Source organism: Acinonyx jubatus, chromosome D2 (genome assembly GCF_027475565.1).
Source record: "Acinonyx jubatus isolate Ajub_Pintada_27869175 chromosome D2, VMU_Ajub_asm_v1.0, whole genome shotgun sequence".
NCBI classification, from domain to species: Eukaryota; Metazoa; Chordata; class Mammalia; order Carnivora; family Felidae; genus Acinonyx; species Acinonyx jubatus.
Genome location: NC_069393.1, coordinates 36,178,312 through 36,193,778, shown reverse-complemented (window position 1 = coordinate 36,193,778; position 15,467 = coordinate 36,178,312). Strand labels below are relative to the sequence as shown.

Genomic DNA, 15,467 nt, shown 5'->3' with positions numbered 1-15,467 from the left:
ATGGTCACAGCAGTATATAAGCAAACGTCTCCTGTTCCTGCCTCATCAGCTGAGGGTACAGAGTTCCACTACATTTGTCCTTGAAAGTTGGGCTAAGTGAGCATCACACTTAATAACTTTTTAAATTTTTTTTAACATTTATTTATTTTTGAGACAGAGAGAGACAGAGCATGAACAGGGGAGGGTCAGAGAGAGAGGGAGACACAGAATCTGAAGCAGGCTCTAGGCTCTGAGTTCTCAGCACAGAGCCCGACGCGGGGCTCGAACTCACAGACCGTGAGATCATGACCTGAGCCGAAGTCGGATGCTTAACCAACTGAGCCACCCAGGCGCCCCACACTTAATAACTTTTAACAGGAGAGCACATTCTCACAAATGGCCCTCTCCCTCTTGCCTTCTTGACTGCAGCCAAAAGAAAGCTGCACCCCCTCAAAATTTGTATTCTCAGCAGCCCTCTGGGATCTGAGGGAATCTAAGTCTCTAAAGAAAAACTACTTTGTCATGCTCATAGAAGCCTAGACACATGACACATAGGGTTTTATAGAACATTTAAATGGCATTGGAGTATGATGCTTGGTGACAGCGTTAACCAAGGTCTTTAGACAATCAGCAGAGAAAGTGTTAGCTGTAACTCCTCTGCATGCCTAGGTGTGTTCACATGTTATTTGTCTATAATCGTTGGCACGTATTTAGTATGTACAGATGGCCTTCCTCCATTCAAGGTACTGAAATTTATCCAATCCATGTAGATTCTAACTATAACTTAGAGACTGCTCTCCAAAAAGCAGAGAGAATGCCTTCTTAATAGGGTAGGTCCTTTCCAAAGATGAAGAGACACATGTCCTGTGACACAAAGACTGTAATGATGGGGAGGGCTGTCTTAGAAGTAGCCACATGGTGGGGTCCCAGGGTGGCTCCGACGGTTAAGTGTCCAACTGTTGATTTCACAGCTCAGGTCATGATCTCACGGTTTGTGAGTCTGAGCCCTGCATCGGGCTCCGTTCACAGAGCCTGCTTAGGATTCTCTCTCTCCTCTCTCTGCCCCCCTCTCCCTCTCCCCCTGCCTCAAAAATAACTAAATAAACTTTAAAAAAAAATAGCCACATGGTTAGGTAAGGGACAATTCCCAGGATCTTAGGATACTTAGTGCTGCAGTAACAGTTTTTATCTTATTATCTGTGTATGTGACTTTTTTCCTTTAGAATGTAACTTGACTGATGATCCTCTTTGCCTCCACGTGTTCCTGCTTCCGATTCCTTTTCCATATCCTTACCTGTTAACGTCCTACAAAAGATAATGGCCTTGTTCGCCCGCATTGAAACTTCTATCACCTCGCTGTTTCCTATAGGATAAAGACTAGACATGCTACCAAGGCACACAGATGCCTCACAATCTCCATCCAGCCCCATTTCTTGCCGATCCTACAGTCTACTGAGGCTCCAGTCATACGGAGCAACCCCCCTCCATTCCCAGAATGCACTGTGTGCTCCTGTGCCTCCAAGTTTCTGTCCATGCTTGTCCCTCTGCTTCAGTACCTTATCCTGCCTCTGTCCCTGATGGATTTTACTCATCACTCATAACCTATCTCAAACGTTAGGCAGAGGCCACCTTCTGCAGAGCCCTTTGTTTCTTATGTGTATTGCAGTACTAATGACCATAATAGCTAAAATTACACAGCATTTTCCATGTGCCAGTCACTAACAAAACAGTTAACATTTACTAACTCATTTATTCCTCTCAACAACCTGAGGAGGTGGGTATTCTTTGCATTTTATACATGAGGAGACTGAGGTACAGAAAGATTAAGTAACATGCCTAAGGTCCTATAGTAGAATTTTGAAGCAAGGCACTGTTGCATATATGCTTCCAGAAATTAAAATATGGGTAGACTCCTCTACTAAATGGAAAATGACTCAAGAAGAGGAACCATGTTTGATTGAATTTTATGTCTCCCCAAACTAGATAGTGCCTGTCTCAAAAGAACCTTGGAGAAATTTGTTGAATGAATGTACAGACGATTATATTTTCATTGCAAACTATAATCTTTTTGAAAACATGTCATTTAAATTAAGCCTTTAGGTTTTTAATCCATGAGAAAGGAATGAGTTGCGACCAAGTGGAAACAGCTGCATTTTGAGGTGCGGAAGCTGGTGTGGGAAGCAGCCCTGGGTTTCTTTTCTACCTGCATCCTGTAGTGTTGGTGGATGGTCAGCTCTCAGGGAGCACGTGAGGCTGAGATAGCACCCTGCCCCTTCCTGTGGAGTGTGTCCCCCATCAGGGCTGTGATCACACCCACAGGGTAGGAGGAGGCTGAGCTCCAGGAGCGCATGTCAAGAGGTGCCTGCTTTTCTCCAATCAGAACCAGGAAGGAGAAATTGGAGGGAGTTAGACCTAGACCACACCATCCTTTAGACCATACTATACTTTGCGTTGCGTTCACTGTGTCAGAGATCACAAGAGGCAAAGGGGGAGGAGAAAAGAAAGCAGATGTTAAGCAGGCAGTTCTCAGATATCCTGTGTGGATTTGACATCAGAGGGGTGCTTGGTGGGATCCTACTGAATCAGTACTATTTTTATTCCTTTAGGAAGAACTTTAAATTTTTTTTTTCTGATCACTTGATTTTGATTAAAACACCTTTGGGGAGTCTCACCTGTAACTAAGGTTTTATGAAATGGTCAAGGTATATGTTGATGAACTCACTTCTAACCTGCCATGCATGCTGAGATGAAGAAAACATGGCTTCCCTTGGGAGTGGGTTTGAAAAAGGGTCATAAGTGGCTTCCTGGGGCTATAGTTGCATAGAGTTACCTACTTTGTGCTGCCCCAAGCTTTCATGACTATTGGGTTGCTTCACTACCATGTTATACCTCGGGAGTCACCATGAGTTCTGTAACCCACAGGTTAAGGATGTTGGCACTTAACTGTCTTTTATTTATCTGACCAGCTCAGCTCTGCTTGTATAATGAATTGTAACCACAGGAAATCATGGTGTGTATCTTTATGTAACTGATGCCTTGCTTTTCCTGAATTTTCAAAACATCTTAAAAATTATGGTTGATGTTAAAGACTCTAATGAGGTTATTTGTTGAAGCAACATACATTATAATAAGACATGCATTCGAAAGGGTGGCCGGGGAAACCATCTCATCAGAGTGACTGTCAGAGGTTCTGTCCTCACCTTCCCTCCTCTGTCTCTCCCCTCCCCGTCCCCAATGCTGCCTCTTCTCACGTGTAATGCCAGTGCTCTGTACAGTGTTCTGTTTAGAGTGGTTTGAACATTTTTCTGCCCGTGTCTTTCATTGCTGAAGTAACTCACCTCTCTCATATCGACTCTTACCCAGGAGCCGCACTGCAGACTCTTTGATGTAGGTCTTTTCTGCATGGCAGCTAAGGCCAAGCTGTGGTTTTCATTGCATGATGCAACTTCACCCTTTCGGTTGTCGCCTCCAGGTTAACCAGATCCTTTTCCCGCACTGTGCATGCATGCTGCGAGCTTTCCCCCAAGGCCCGGACCTGAATGTAGTGAGCACTGGGCGCATGCATGGAATTGAAGCGGCGAGCATTCCAATACACTGAAGCACTGGGATGTAGGGTTCCCTTTGGACACCTTTGTGGATCTCCAGTTTGCTGTGATACCACGAAGGCCATTCTGTCCCTTAAAATCTCAAGACTAAAACGTTGCGAAAGAGAGAAATTAATCTATTTAGATGTATGCTGAGCAAAGGGTAACAACAAGGAATTTAGAAACAAGGGTCAGTTTTCCAAATAACCACTTACCTGATGATCAGTCCTCCAAATTCCCAGATCTGCATGGATGTGCTCCAAATGACCAGTTATTACATTATCTTATCACATCTTTCTGAACACTGTGACCTAGTTTGGTTTTGTTTAGAGCTAATAAGATTAATAAATGTCTGACTGTATATACTTAAAAAAAAAAACAAAAAAACTTCTTAGGCTAAATGGCCTGGGAAATACAGTCATTGGCCTTTGTCTTAGTTTATCGTGTAAACAGGAGTACCACTAATTCAACTTTAAAAGAGTAAAATGGTAGTACTATGAAGGAATACCATATTTACCGAAACATGTTGGCATTGCATTCAGTATTACTGATTAGTAACTGTGATCGTTTTTCACTCATTGAAATATATTTTTGCCTTAGGGTGTCTAACGACTCCTTTTAAAACTGCTTTTCTGTTTTTAACATGTCTTTTTTTCTCCTTTTTTCATGCTTTTATTTTCAGAATAAACTTTTACAAAAAAAAATAATTGTTAGGGTCTTTTTTTGAGCTGGATTTTTTTTTTGTTATTTCACATAAACCGTAGATGCTTTACATTTTAGACATACCTTGGCTGTAAATAGAGAATGATGACAGGTTGGTGTTACCAAACTCTGATAATCCTAGGGCAGGAATAAGAGTTCCTAGAGTTCCAAGAATTCTTGGTAGAATCAGCTTTCCAGAGCCTCTTAGATTGAAACTCCACACTAAGCAGCCATAATGACACAAAACGGAAAACTTCATATCCTGTGTTTTATTTTTTCTCATGAATCCTGATTTCCTCATATCTGGGGAATTTAGTAGATTGAAGTTCTTTCCATATTTCTTTTCCCCCATCCTGTTAAATATATCCTATTCACCCTGTAGAAATAGACTCTGCTTAGAATTTTATAGCATGTTCTTTTGGTAACCAGTAAAAAGGCTCTTTGCGTGGAAGTGTTTCCTCTTTTGAAAGGAGCTTAGATGGAATTTTAGTGTAGACCAGTGCAGAGCAGGTGATCCTGACCAGCATGTTGACATGCTCTCACTTTACCAGAGTTTGTCTTCATCTGGGGGTTTGGTAAGGGAAACAACTGATTTTCCTCTTTGGGGTTCTTCAGTAAAGGAACCCACTTCTCTTTCTCATAAAAACACAGCGCTTCCACATAAAATGAAAGGATTTCTGAAACCCAACATAGAGGGGGGATAAATGGATCCATTCATGAAGACAAAAGAGATAATCATAAGAAATAAGCTTCCTAGGGGCGTCCCCTTTTACAGTGAGGGGGAAAATGACTCTAGAGAAAATCAAAGATATGGCCACAGAATTAAAAAGGGGGACATGCGGAAGGTAGCAAGGAAAGAGAAGCTTTTACTCCAGTGAGCATACAACTCACGTCATTACTTTCTGAATATGGATCCAGAAGTCAGGTAGGCACCATTAATGTGGTGGAAAGAGCTATTGTTTCTGAGGTATGAGCAGGACAATTTTGATAATAAATGATTTGCCCCGCTAACCGGATGCAAACGGGAAAGGAAGAGTGAAGGAAAATAAATGTCCCTCGAGGTAAGAAGTTATTTTCATGAAGTAAAGAGGAAATTGAGAGTGTATACTTGAATATATGATTGCATAACCATAGGATTTAACAAGCCATTACCGTTTTCCCTGTTAATGATGACAATTTGTCTCTAAAGGTAACTTGTCACATCTGATTTTCCATGGTGAGGTTGGTCCTCACTGCCCAGGTCACTTTATGGCATTCCTAAGGAGTGATTCCTGCTTTGGATTCAGCAGACTCATGACTTCTAATCAGCAACATCTCAGACTCTCCGTTTTGGCTGTGAGGCTGCTGGGCTCTCAACAAAACTCCTAAATAGGAATACTTACAAAACTTCCACGACTCAGCTGTCAGCCAAAGACAGAGCTAAGACACAGCTATTTTATTTTCTTGTGTAATATAAAGGTGCAGTTGTTTTCTAAGCCAGATGTCAGAAGGACTTGTACCAGGTCTCTCTCTGTCTTCTTAAAAAAAATTTCTCAACAAAAAAAACCACCTCAGGATGTCAGAAACAAAACTATCATAATTATCCTTTAGCATCACATATAAATTCACGTGTAGCTTTTAACAAATGCCGGTGTCTCGGCGGTGAGTATGTATGTTATGTGACAGTGTTTTCTATTCTTCAAAGTGAAGCAAAGCAGACAAATGCAACAACTGTTTCTTTACCTACTGAATTTTTCCCTCATGCTCTTGAGCCTCCCCGTATTGGTACCAGGCAGGTTTTCAGCACTGGCAGTCTTTGTCATTGTAGCTCTTTGGATGAGACCACCGAGGAGATATATGCCATTGTGCTTGGATCGGATGTGGCTGGCAGTTAGCAGGATTGAAACTGTAGCAGATCTAAGTCTCTTAGGCTGCTGGCAGGAAATCGGAGTTCAGTGAAGAGAACAGGGAAAGGATCTGTCTCATGCATCCTCATTACCCTCACTTGATTAGGCTGCCCGTCTGCGACCCAGAGCAGACTGGGCCTGGCTGAGTAGATTTGGTAGTTTTGGCTTTCCCACTCGAAATCCTTGCAGGTAGACCAATAGCAAGGAGGCATTGCCAAGGTCAGGCTGTTTTGGTGTGTCAGGATTACGTGAAAGCCAGGGAAGCGGACAGAGATGGGAGCATAGGGAGGTAGCTCCTTAGCATCTTAGTATCCTTAGCATACTAAGTAGGAGACTAGTAGGATGATCAGGGAATGCCCAGAAGAATCCAAGACAAATAGCAGGAGAAGGCCCAAACAGGAGAATTTTAAAGTCTGCACCCAGTAACAGTTCAAAGAGGTCCCATGGTAATTTGAAAGACTGTTAAACTATGGAAATCCCAACCCACCCGCTCAACCTTTGGAGCCCCTCCCATTCTCTATGCAATTATGAGACCTTCATAGTTTATTTGGGAAGCCTTGAGGCCAAAGCACCTAGAAACTGTGCCCCCAGGCTGCTTCCTTATGGTTGCTCTCTCCTCCAGAAATGGTGACACCAGGCAGTTGTCCCCCCAGTGTCTAGGAGCTGACTAGTGATTATTACTGCTAGGAGATGATTGTCTATGGGCCTCTCAGCACATGTGTGGTGTGGCAACACTTAATATCCAGGAGTGTTAGGATGAATCCTCATTTCTGGTTTCTTCAGGTCTAAGTTTTTGTAGGCATGAGAGTAGTTTGGCTCCAGGGGTCAGAGCTACTGTGTCCCCCACACCCCTGCCCCGCCCCTCCATGCCAGGCATTGTGTCTGGATTCCCTGCTCTCCTTTCAGACCTGGAACTTATTCTCGCTTCCCTCTTCTCCCCATTTCTACTCATCTCACCCAGGCCATCCTGTTTTGTGGATGGTCTCAGAGTGCGGTTGGGGTTGGGTAGAGAGAATACACTTGTGCTGGAAGGCTGTGGGTGTGTGTGCACATGTGTATGTGCATGTGTACCCTCTCACATGTACCACTCGATGACTGTACATGCTCATTGACCCAGCCCTTGAAGAACTCTCAGTCTGTTTTATAGTATTTGTGTGTGTGTGTGTGTGTGTGTGTGTGTGTGTGTATTTGAATTATCTACTTCATCCTATCCCTCTACTAGATAAATAGGAGTTTACTCAGTGAGAGATGGCTGTAGTCAGTGGAGGTAGAGGAATAAGAGTAAGAATTAATCTGTCATGAGTCCTCAGACAGTTCAGTGAAAACCAAAGCAGCACTCATTTGGCGAGACTCTGTTTCACGTAGTAGCTTAACTCTGATTTATTACATAAAAGTTGCTGGCAAATATGAACACTAATTCCACTCTGGTAACAACAGTGATTGAAATAATTGTAGTCCGTGGACAAATTGGAGAAAACAAGCATTAGTGGGTAGGTTGTCTTGGACCTCATTCCAAGAGTCCAACAGTGATCTTACGGATGTAGAGTTGGAAGAGATATTTAGAAGACATATGACTGGTTCGTCCCCCTGCCTCTCCTCCAGATCCATACTAAGCCAACTAGGCAAATGAAACTCTCTCTTCTGCTAAAGACCCAGGAAAAGAATACACAGCCTCCTGTGGCCACTCATTAAAGTGACTCATGGCTCTCTCTGTCAGGAAATCTTGGTTAATTATTTAGTATTTATGAGACTGTGTGGCTGCCTTCATGGAAATATAATTTCCCTGGTGTTTCTTCTTTAATATTACCCAAATGCAATGCTCTAACATATAGAATCACACCAGATGTTAGCTCACTGCACAACCTATTGGGCATTTGAATTATATTGCAACACCCGATAAAGAGGCAATAAAGCCGGTACAAATAGAAAATTAAGTGTGAAATAATCAATTCTATCAGGTTTTTGTTCATTTGGATGATTGCCCTTTTTTTGGCATTTTTCTACAAACAGTAATTATTATCATTACTGTTATTACCTTAGTTTTAAAAATAACTATCACCTTTTCAGTGCTTAGTCTTTACTCATCTGACTTTATGCTCGCAACAGCCTGTGAGGTCTGTATCCTTATCTCCAGTTTACAGATGAGAAAACCAAGGCATGGAGGTGAAATTATTTGTCCATGACTGTGTAGCTAATAAGTGATAGAGCTGGGATTTTAACTTTTTCATCAAATTCCAAAAACTACCTCACTGCTATTTGTGCTTGAGGTCAACTTGTAATGTCCACATTTTGCTTTTGACTTACTTATTTGGGTACATAAGTGGATCAACAGATATGGAATGAAGATGAGGAGACCCTAAGTTTGGATAGCATATTGAAATCTCGTGAGAAAATTCAGAAGAACTCCATAAAAAAGTGACAAAGATTTCACCATGTGAGTTTTATGAAAACAAATTATCTGTGTGTTTATTGAGAAATCCAGTGTGTAAGGAACTGATGTATTTTGTTCTCTTCATCAGCCGTCTATGTCATATTTTTGTCTCTTGAGAATGCTTAATTATTAGGACCAATTATTCAGGTAGATACCCTGAGCCATACAACTGCTCTGAAGTCTATGGCTATCATTGTTCCAGGATTCTCCATAACAGTCAAAGCTCAAGGAGACAGAGCACATAGGATTCCAGAGTAGTAAGGGTTTATATATCGCCTCTCCATTTTTTCCAGTTCATTTCAGCATGACCGTAATGAGGCATGTGTTTGTGACTATTGGATCGCATCTCATCAATTGAGCAGAGGCATAATTGGAACCCTGATGCTGTCAGAAAGATTAATAGGCCTGTTGATACAAACACGTAACTGAAGATTTCCCAACAAGGCCATTTAACCAACTGCCTTGGGATCAAGTAACAAAAAGTGTTTGCTATTTGCATTAGAACCATTGCAAGGTCTAAAACAAGTGTCTGAAGATTTAGAAAAGGCTCCTTTTGATGCCATTGTCGTTAGTATTGGTTAATGACTGAACACAAACTGCCCCCATCAACAATAATGTCTTAGAAGATAGCTACTCAGATGTTCTGGGATAAAGTAAAAATGATGGCCAACAGAAAAAGTTGGGTTCTGTTTGATAAAAGTAATAAAGCCTACACAAGTTATTGAATATATGCTCCACTCAGTGTAAACACTAAAAGCACCAACATTAGAAAGATAAGCTCTTAAGTACATAACTCTGACAAGGTGATTATAATGGGAGCACTAATGATAGCTATAGGATAGAAAGCTTGCAGCTTGGATCCATTCAAGACCTGGGGTACTGTGCAGGTTAGAAGACAATGTTCTATGTGAAGAATATTATTTTCTCAATGATTAATTACTGTCATGTCATTTGCACTAAATCCACTATTATCATTAACTTGCAACGTATTTTTCTGAGACCTAAAATTATATGAATAATAATATTGATTTCTAATTTGGAGTATATTGCAAAGACTTGCATTCCCTTTTAAAATTTTTTGGTCTCATATTCTGATTAGCTAGGTGCTTTTATTCCCATTTTGGGGGCACCTGGGTGGCTTAGTCAATTAAGAGTCCGACTTCAGCTCAGGTCATGATCTTGCAGTCTGTGAGTTCGAGTCCTATGTCGGGCTCTGTGCTGACAGCTCAGAACCTGGAGCCTGCTTCAGATTCTGTGTCTCCCTCTCACTCTGCCCCTCTCCTGCTTGCACTCTGTCTCTCTATCTCTCTCAAAAATAAATAAACATTTAAAAAATTTATTCCTATTTTGTTGGCAGGAAAACTGAGGTACTTTGCTTATCCAGTATATCCAGACATTGCTAGGAAAACCTCAAATCACTTAGATTGCCTACCTCTTGATTGCAAATAGACTCCATAGTATCTGCGACTGTATGAACTTATATTTTTTCTTTATTTCAATGGAATGAAATGAGATGCAAAATTTATAGTCTGGTCCATAATTAGAAGTGTTCAAAGTATCTAAACATTATTCCATTAGTATGTCCATTCTTGTTCTTCTGGAATAATAGAGGGTGAGAAAAAATTGGGTTATCTTGAAGGTCATCCATCTTTAAGCAGATGGATACCTAGGAGTTATTTCTCAAGAAGCAGTGGAACTTATCCTCAGCAGATGGGGTCAGGCTTCCTGATGCCACTAGCCCCCTCAGGGGCCCAGGAAGCACTTCTGGGGATTAGTAATGTCCCATATGACCATCTTTACAGAGCAGGGTTAGATACAGGTTGGGCAGATCAACTTCCTTTGGATATTCCCAAACCATTTGACAAACACATTATATTTTCTAGGGCAGTTTTACCTCCTCTGTAAATCAGTCAGCCCTCCTCGTTTTTACATAAGCTCCATGCCAGGGTCTGTGGATATCAGAGGCTACCTCTTATGTTTCTTTTACCTCCCCAAGGATGTTGCAGTTCTTCTGGAACAGTAAGTGGCATGGCAGAAGGGATATTGGGTCTCTGTCCCAACTCTTCCACTTACCTACATGATCTTGGGTAGGTTTCTGAGACTCTACTTCTCAGAAGCCTGTAAAATGGGGTATATAACAAAATATCTACTTTATTTTGCCAAGTTGTAAGAACCAAATACAATAGTATGTGCAAACTTTATACAATTGACAGATATGATTATATTGGATTGGATGAGAATCAACATTACGAGATGGTTTAGAATCCTCACTCCTAACGCTATAGGAATTGACACATGGGAGACGTCAGCCAGGGCATGAGTAATTCACTGAGCTGCACCTTTCTGTTGGTTTTGAAGGCTGCAAAATGTTTGAACACAAAGAGGGAGGAACAATTTGAAGAGGCCATGACAAAAGCATAGATTTAGAATTAGGAATGTGTGGGTCACACTCATGAAATAAGGAAGGCACCAGCTCCTGGTAGCAAAGGGCTTGGCCTGGAGCATGTGGTCAAAAATGGGACATGTAGTGAGGTTGGGTTTTAGAGGTCCTTCACAGCCACGGTTAGAGCTGATGCGGGAGGCAGGAGGGAGCCATGATGGTAGATGAATGACATCTTTTAATTAAATTAATCTGGCAACATTGCAGAGTTGAGACTAGGAGAAGAGCCTGGAATCATTAAGCTTACTGTATTGATTCATGTCTTCGGTGCTGTGGGCACTCCGGTGGTCCATAATCCTGGTGGGAATTGAGAAGGCTCCATCCAATTTAAAAAGGGACTAGCCACAAAAGCAAGGAGAGTTTAAGTGTTGGAAATTATTTCACAAAGTGCTATTTTGTTCCTCAGTTAGTCCCTTCCCTCTCATGTGATTATTTATTAAATCACCTCAGATATTTGCTGCTGTTGTTGTTGTCCCTAAACTGCTTAACATTTTGTTATCTCTTATAAATGATGGTCTCCATAACCTCTCCCCATATATACCTTATCATTTTTCCTTTTAATCTTAAACAAAAATGTGCTCCTCAGGCACTCTGTTAATTAGAATGTCGTTGGTAAAGCTCGCATGGTGGTATTGTAATTACTTCTCTGTATTGTCTTAATTTTTGTTCCCATCTGAAACTGAAAATATCTGTTCAACCTCTTGATCTCAGCAATTAGTTAAGTGGTATGCAGCTGGTTATCCGGGGGTGGGCTCAGATGTTTAATCACCTCTGTTCAGGTCTGAATGGGAATCTTCTCGAGCAGCGACACCTGTAATTAGTGTGTAGTTGCAAGAAAGTTCTTCTGGAACAGTGGCTCTCAACATGTGGTCGCCAGAAAAGCACCAGTGTCTGGGAAACCGTTAGAAATGCAAATTCCCAGGGCCCCATCCTAGCCCTACTAAATCACAAACTCTGGAAGGGGCCTGCCAATGCTTTAATAAGCCTTCTAGGTGCCTGCTAAAGTTTGAGAACCACTGTCCTGGAGAAATACCTTCACAAGGTTAGGAAAACAGACTTCAGAAAACACCAGGGGAGTTGAGAGGCTGAGAAGAGAGGGCAATCACTACCCTCTTGGAGGTGATGCAGATTTCCAGAGGAATAAGCATTGGAAGTGAGATTTTTTTTTTGTCCTGAGTCCCTGCTCCTGGAAAGAAAACCTGGCTAGCTATTGTTTGCCCTATGCTTTGGAAAGACAAGTGTTTTTCTTTGTTTCTTTGTTTTGTTTTGTTTTGTTTTGTTTTGTTTTGGAGAGAGAGGAGAGGAGAGGGGCAGAGGGAGAGAGAGAGAGAGAGAAAGAGAGAGAGAATCCCAAGGCGGCTCCACATTCAGCACAGACCCTGATGTGGGGCTCGATCTCACAACTGTGAGATCATGACCTGAGCTGAAACCTAGAGTAAGACACTTAACCAACTGAGCCACTGAGGCTCAGAAAACTTTGTCTTTGGAATGACATGTACGTAAGTCTGTTTTTAGGAAGGACTATTGGATCTTCTGGCTCAAGGGTCTTCATTGGATATTTTAATGTTAAATAGATGAAGAAAGAGATCTATTTGCCACATTGAGTGAGTCTCAGTTTCCTCTACAGACACCTAAATACTGAAGATATCCTTATTTGATGGTCAAGAGGAAATAAGACCTCTATCCTACACTGAACATTTAAATAAAAGAAGCAGGTCTTTATTGAGATTCTTTTGAAGGTGTCCCAATCACAGAGTCCTGGTCAAAATGCTAAGCTTGCCTAAGGTTTTAGTATCACCTTTGATCCATGGACTGTGGGAGTCTAAAAATGAAGAGTCCAACAGCTTACCAACTACCTTGTATCATCTAATTGATAAGTCATTAGTTAACCAGGAATAATTTAGGGAAAGTCCATTTTCTACTACCACGATCAGAACCAGTATACTTATTTAAGTTCTTAAAACTCCACTTTGTTTTTTCTGTTGGCAACATATATCCACATAAAACCTATTCTGATGTGGTCATGCCTCATCAGAATGCCAATCCAAATTTAAGTGTGTAATTCAGAGTTTCTTTTGTGTTAAAAACAAAGCGATTTGTTTTCTAGCTCTTGAAACTTCTGTGTGTCTAGACAAGGAACTCTCTTATTTTACATAGGAAGGAAGAAGAGTTTGTGTTTCATTTTCTATCCTACAATGAGCATTAATCATTTAGATAAAAATCTCTTTGGGAGGAAAATAAATCCTCGTTGATATGGCCAACCCTTTTATTGTTGAATTATGTATTTTCTTTTTATAAGATCAATGAACTTCTCCATGGGTTGTTTCCATTTGGGGAATGAAATGATGGGGCTTTAGAATCTCCACTCTGTGGTCTCTGATTGTTGGAGTTTGTGGACTGCAGGCACTCGGAGGATTTAACTCAGAGGGGATCCTGATAAAGGGTTCTACTGCCACTTGAGAAAACTAGGCAGGACATTTCTCCTTGGGCACTCATGTAAGCAGGAAAGAGCTAAAAGTGATAGAAAACAGATTTTCTGATCACTCTGGTCCTACAGGGGTCCCAGAGGCTGGCCCTCTTTTATCCCAGAGTTTTCTGCTTCTCTTTCATCTTAGCAGAATATGCTCATATCATTGGTGAGTTCCAGCCAGAGAAAAAGCTGCATAATTTGCTCCTTTTCTTGCTGCAGCTCAAAGTCTAGGACTCAAGGAACAATGTGAAGCAACGATTAAATCAGGTCTGAATGTTTGAAAGAAGTACAAAAGAAAAGGTTTAATATGGTTTCAACGTTGTCTTCTGTAAATTAGGGATGCTGTTGAGGTATATTTTTCAACACTGTGTCCTTTAGCATCAAGCCCTCTCATTGTTGCCATTGGGTATGGACAATATAGGAGGGGACAACAGAAATGACAAGGAAGGAAAGGATCAATGGGAAGAAGTTGCTACAGTCTAGTCTGATTCCTTATAGTTCTGCTTCTATTTATACTGAGCCAAAATATCCTCAATGGCATTGAGCTAACATCTTTCCCCCCACTCCCATTCTCTTCCACAGCCTAGCAAATGTTTTCCCTATTAGATACACTTTAAGGTTACTACCAAATTAACCACAAAAGCCATGGCATTAACAGGAGCTAGAAAATTCACAGGAGCCCCAAATAAGCCACCAAAAACTATTGTGTAGGCAACTGTAAGGTTATTGTTTGGCCTTGGTGAAGTGATAGTGGGTTTTCCATGATAGACTTGGGAGCAAAGAGTTTCTCTCTGTCCCTTTGACTATGACTATTAATCTTGATGAACATGAATTTCCACAGCTAAGTCACTACTGGTACAAGTAAAAGCTGAAGTGCAGTATTTACGAATGGAGCTGCCCACCCTCATTCTCTTGCTCACTCTTTTATACACACACACACACACACACACACACACACACACACACACACCTCATTCATTCTTCAGTAGCATATCATACCAGTGGCTTATGTAGCACAGAGATGCATTGTCTCTTTATCCCTTGCAATCTACAGTGGATTTCTGGTCAACCTAGTTCATGTACTTCTTTTCACTGCAACTCGAGTAGCTAAGAACTCTGACACCTTTGAACCTTATGGGTCTTGTTTTTGAAATGAAACAAAACACTGTCATGGCTTGGGAATTGCAGAAATGTCACTTACTAACTCTAGGCCTGGATTTTTTTTTTTATTTAAATTAATACCTGTGTAAGGGAGGAGGCAAATAGCAATGGTTTGGCTTTTTGTGCTTCTGCCTCCTTTCAGCATTGGGCTAAGCAAAGTCCATGCTGTCTCCCCTCCCACTTCCCCACCTTAGTGAAAACCTAGGAGTTGTCATTTCCTTTGTAAAAGAACTGTCTTTCAGTGTTTGCTCTTTGTTCAGTCTGCGTAGTTGGTAAATGCAAGTGTAGATAACTCTTAATGCTTGTCTGGAGGTTTTTCCGCCTATTTGTGATTTGGGAGATGACCAAGGGCATGTTTGACTTGTAATAGAGATGAAGAATGGATAAATCCAGTGCATGTAATATGATTGGAGAGTCCCATAGACTGACCCACTGTGCATTCCCATAATGCCTGTTGAACAACCAAGCATTGCCCTTGCAGAAGTACAACTATACTAACTGGTATTGCCTACAGTGATTTCCAAAATGGTGGTACTCAGAAATCCGACATCCTGCACTTCTCAAGGGGGCCCTCTCCTGGCCCGGAGGTCCATGTTGCTTCCCATCCAGGGAAGGTATTTTGCTTCTCCCCATCCTTCCTCCCCTTTCCCTCCCCTCACTTTCTTTATATTCCTGGCCTGAGTGTTACCATTTGCTTACTGATAAGAGTATACTATGAATTTTCATTTACAGCTTTGAGATACTTATGAGGCTTTCCTGCTTCCCACTCAGCCCCAAACTTGGGACTTTTCACACACTGATCCTCTGATCAGTT

The 15,467-nt window shown here is 41.4% G+C and overlaps 1 protein-coding gene across 23 annotated transcripts in view; it reads left to right on the top strand.

The window, feature by feature from the left end:
• The window catches only part of KCNMA1 (potassium calcium-activated channel subfamily M alpha 1), a 727,849-nt gene that overhangs the window by 412,838 nt on the left and 299,544 nt on the right, over positions 1-15,467 (top strand). The gene's annotated exons all lie outside the window — the stretch shown is intronic.